Here is a 5,292-nt window from a genome sequence, read left to right as displayed (position 1 = left end):
ACAACATTTTTACAGCTTACAGAATTTGTATAAAAACTGATTTAGAAGTACATGGAAAGTTTCTGCATCCATTTTCTGCCTTGGCCTTTATCCGGGTGGGTTTGGGTTTGGGTGGATAAAGGCCAAGTCAGAATTTTCTGAGCAGCTGGAAAAAGCTGCTAATAAACAAAGACATCAGAAAGCGGGGGCTACTAATTAGATTTAGTAACTGACACCCCATACCAGCATTAAATAGACACTTGGGGCTGAGATGGGTGGGTGGGAGGGTGGGTGGTGTTAAAAGCACTTCATGTTTTGTAGATGTATTTTTTCAGACAGGGCACACACAGTCCTGTTTCCTTTGTGGGAAAACCTTCAAACGTCACCATCCTCAGCTGAAACAACAACATCTTAACACCATCTTCATGAACTGCTGAGCCAAACCTGATCCATCAGTGCTGGACTGCACAGATAACTACATGCCACAAGGAGACTGCTGTTTTATGAACTGCCATACCAGTGTGTCTTCAATGGAGAAGATGACACACCTATCACCTGACCTCCTGCCTGATCTGGAGACCATCATCATGCTGCCACACTACATACCTCTGAAACCATCAAGGATGACTCATACCGAGGAAACTGTATATGCTCAGTGATCCTCAGCGCAAAGAGAGGTACAATTCTTTCTCTTTGATAAAAAATGTCAGTGCTTTTCATTCAGTTAATTAATTTAAATCCTATTTATTGCATAAATAATTCCATACTCAAATGATTATACTTGTTGACACTTTTTGAGTTTTAATTCACATTATGGATTACAAATCTATGCTTTTTCTACTCTGTCTCTCTGTGCAGGTATTGCTGTCCTGACCTCATCACAGAGCTCGTGCCTTTCCTCACCATCATGTGAGTGTGAGATTGCTCTGGAGTCTGGTGGCCTGCAGCACCTATGAGGTGTTTCAATATTGTTCATTGTATAACTCATTTGTAGTTTTTAGGCCTTAACACAAATAAAATGTTCCATTTTCTGTATTTTTTAGAACAAGCTCGTCCTGTGTGCCTGCATTCCAGCTTCTTAGACTCTACGCAAGTGGACAGAGTATCAGTGTTTGGCCACTCTTACAGACACCGACTTCTGTCAACTCACTGCTACTGAACAGGCACCTCACTCCAGGAAGACAGAGGGCTGCAAGCCTGTCATCGTTTCCAGTGTGGCTTTGTATTCTTGGGGTAGCATCAGATTTTTCCCACAAATATTCAAAGGTAACACTTATTTTAAGCTTAGTTATTAAATCAAAAGTCTTCCCTTGTGTTAATTACATTTTATTTGTTTTTGTTTTCTTTTAGATTTATATGCAGTGATCGGATGTGGTGGAGCTTTGTTAACTGTGTGGAAAACATCTGTTTGTGATGCTATTTACAATGAGGCTGTAAGGTGACAGTTTCCATGTAATTTCAATACTTTTACGCAGAAAAAACATGTTTTTAATTAACATATTTTTTCTGTTTTGTCTTTTGGACTTATGGTTAACATTCCTCTGTGACAGCAAATACTAAACTGGTCCAAGTGACCAGCATATCATTAGTCGAGGGTAAAAAGGACCACAATGAATTTTTGACTGTGTTTGTGTCACCAGATTTAACAAACAATATCAGACATATTGTGGGTGGTTTTTGTTTTTGTTTTTTGTTATTTTGTAGAACAAACCCAATCTATTTACCCAAACAATGTAACTTGTTTGGGTAAATAGTGGATTAATATATCTAAGTCTATAAGTATAGCAAGCTGAATTCATACAAACACACAGCTCTAAATCTTGAATTGTAGGATGTACAAAAATGATCATGTGATTATTATGGACATTTAAATAACTATATCTATTAAACCATTACACGTATTCTTTATAGAAATTACACAATCTCAAAATGTGAAAAAGTGTTTAAGAGAAAAGATAATGTGTGTTTGTATGAATCCTGCATTAGTATGGGGTGTCAGTAACTACATTAGTATAGAGTAGGTCTAACAGTGGTTTTACACATCTGCTCTAATATATAGAGATAATGGGTCAGACATATAAAGTCATTTTGAAAAGTTCATAAAGGTCACATCCATTTATAGGTGTTCCTCTTTATCATTTTATATCAGGTCACACAGCTGACTTGAGTTTTGATCAGAGTAGAACCATAACATTAATGCTAATGGTTCTACTGTTTACAGTTACTTTATGATGGATTTCACCCTGGTCACAGCACTATGTGAAAAGCTGTTAGAGGTAAAGTTAACCCAATTAATACCTCATCATAAGTCACTCTCTAACGCAGGGCAGTGGTTATTTTTCACTGTAATTTATTCTACAACAATGTTCTTTATTTGATCCCTGTTTCTTTAAATATGTGCATCGATTGGTCAGCTGTGTGACTCGACACCTGAAATATATCACAATGTCGACTTCATTTCGACAGTATTTTGTAGTTTGGTACCATATTTATCATCAAATCAGGAAGCAGTAAACTAATTGAAAAAAATAAGCTTTTGAAAATTTTAATGTGGCATTGGAATATGCTGTTTATCCTTGCCAAATGGTATGTGCACAAAACTCCAGCAAATGAGAGGATATATTTTTGTCTCTCACTTGCTGTTTATATATGTATATATTTTTGCAGTTAATAGCCTATCATGTGTCTGCGCATCTTAGGGCCATAAACATAAACATGGAAAACAAGGATATGTTCACAATTCCAACATATGCTTCACTTGTTTGTATATTTAGATTCATTTGATTTGCATTTTCTATTAATATTTTTCTGTTTGTCCCAAATGGGATTTTTATTTCTGTATGCCATTATTGTAATCATTTGAAACAACTGAGTAAATATTTTGTATCATATGTTTCTAAAAAATATTTAAATGTTCTACTTTTCTATTACTGGTTTTCTATTTTCTAAACTTTCTGCCACTCTTTGACATTTCACTAACATTATTTTTGGGTGTTTTTTCTCTGACTGCAGCATCTTGTACATTTATTACCTAACTGTTTTTGTGGGTTTCTTTTTTGTTTGTTTGTTTGTTTGTTGCCATTTTACATTTCACCAGCTGTGTAAACTCTGCAATTTTACCTTGGTTTTGGTCCACATCAGTTTATCTGCTGGCTGTTTTTTTTTTCCTTTTCTAATGTTTCTGGTAATTTTTCACAGTTAAATGAGTGACTTTGAGGTTAATTCCACGTTTTCAGCTGTTATCTGTTGACAGTTTTGCCTAATTATTACATTTCTGCAAAATTAGAGCAGTTCTGGTAAGTTGTAATATTTCTGTGAAGTTATGTTATTCTAAATTGTTACATTTCTGCTAAGTTGTAGCTTCTGGTAAACTACAATGTTTCTGCTGAATTGTTATGTTTCTTCTAAGTTATTGCATTTCTGCTAAATTATTACATTTTTGTTAACTCAATGTTGTTCTGCAAAGTTATTAAAATTTCAACAACTTTTTAAACACTGACTTTGATTTCTTCAGCTTCTTCAGCTATTTTCAACTATTTTCAGCAAACATGCGTTGTTATGGTTGCTATGCAATTAACTCAGAGTGGACAGTGGAAGTTTGTGAATTTTCCGTTCAAGTCCGAACAACTTCTTGCTACTCGCTCAATTCTCACTCAACCCCCACAAATTATACATCAAAACGTAGGTATTTTTGCTGGCTTTCATTGTTATCATTGTTGTGGGAGTTACAGATTTTTTGCAAATCTCCTCAGGGCAACAAAAACTCTGAAAACTCTCCATAGACAGTCAATGGAGAGTTTCTTCAAAATCACCGCTATTGTTGCCCATTGAAATGAATGGAACACATTATCAATATGGTCACTTATTTCTGCTCGCCAGGCTGAGCTGTGTTTTAGGTCAGTGAGATGAGCAGCTGTTCTCAGACTGGGAAGCCCGGGTTCAAATCCCGCTCATGGCAACAATTTTTTTCAGTTAACCGTTACACTTTGTTTTACTCTTTTCAACACAAAATGTATGTTCTTCACTCCTTTTTAGCAGAATTTTAAGTTTTTCACTCCTTTTCAGCACAAATCTGAGCTTTTTAGCTTTTTTAAGCAGAAACCTGTTTTCAGCAGAAATTCTGCTGATTTACCTCTTTTCTGCAAAATTTTCAGCCTTTTCACCTCTTCTCAGCACAATTCTCAGCAGCTTCCGCTCATTTTAGCTGAATTGTCGGTCTCTCCTCCACTTTTTTGAGAGAATGAGATTAGCTCAGTGAGATGAGTAGCTGCCTTGAGACCAGGAGGGCCAGGTTTGAATCCTGCTCAGGGTGACATGTTTTTTTTCACCACCATACAACTTTTTGCAACTTTTCAGCTTTTTCAGCTTTTCAGCAGACAGCTTCAGCGTTAAGGCATCCACACAGCATTTTCGCAGGAAATGCAAATTTTTCTAGTTATTATTATTATTCTCCAGTTTCCGCCTGAAATTTTGCAGCGAAACTCACCCCGCAGTTTTCAGACAAGCTTCATATATGTTACCTCATTTTGTGCCGCCGGATCTGGAATGGTGTGCTATGACTTTTGGTGTTTATGAATTTTATAGTTTTTGAAATATTAATATTTTAGTGAAAATTTTCCCGCGCTCCTCTGCCGAACAGTTTTGACATTAGGGTTACATATGTTAGATCATTTTGTGCGGCTGGAGCTGGACTATAATGTCATGACTTTTGGTGTTCATGACTTTTATAGTTTTTTAAATATTAATATTTTAGTGCAAATTTAGGCCAATTCATCTTTTGGCGCCAAATAAACAGACTTCATTTGTGGTGTGTTGGCGCTCTCTAGTGGTATGCCGGGAGTGGTACAGCCTGTCTACCCTTATTTGGATTACCGTAATGATGACAATTTCAACGGTGCGCACAGCGTTGCTGCTTTCAGGAGCCATTGGAATTTTTAAGGTTGTGCAAATCATTCAAAAGTTATGGTAATGCTTGGTGAAAAACTCAATATCCCACAATTCATAGCACACCTCTGCCGAGTTAAACAATGGCGGCCACCACTTCGTTTTATATGTCTTTTATTAGTGTTTCTAGGTCACAAAATAAACTTTTAAGATATTTTCAGGCGAGAATGTAGGTGTGTAAACTTCAAATATCTGCTTGTTTTATCAAGACATCCCATATTAGCGACAATGCTCTGACGACCTCGGTCCTGCCTGACAGCTAGTCGGCTACCTAGCTGCCGCGACTTGGCTGCAAATGGACAGCGAGGGACTCTCTCTCCTTTCACCTCCCGGTCTCGCAAATGCTCGCACAGAATCGGAGTTACAGCT

At 36.9% G+C, this 5,292-nt stretch overlaps 1 long non-coding RNA gene across 1 annotated transcript; it reads left to right on the top strand.

Annotated features, from left to right (window-relative positions):
* The first annotated feature begins 457 nt into the window (after positions 1-457).
* Positions 458-1,082, top strand: LOC120437824. Its single transcript, XR_005611427.1, has 3 exons — positions 458-656; positions 838-936; positions 1,023-1,082. It is a non-coding gene; the product is annotated as an uncharacterized LOC120437824 (long non-coding RNA).
* The last annotated feature ends 4,210 nt before the right edge of the window (positions 1,083-5,292 follow it).

The sequence above is a fragment of the Oreochromis aureus genome, linkage group 3 (genome assembly GCF_013358895.1).
Source record: "Oreochromis aureus strain Israel breed Guangdong linkage group 3, ZZ_aureus, whole genome shotgun sequence".
Classification (NCBI taxonomy): domain Eukaryota; kingdom Metazoa; phylum Chordata; class Actinopteri; order Cichliformes; family Cichlidae; genus Oreochromis; species Oreochromis aureus.
The sequence above is the reverse complement of the archived record's forward strand: the minus strand, read 5'-3'. Positions and strand labels throughout refer to the sequence as shown.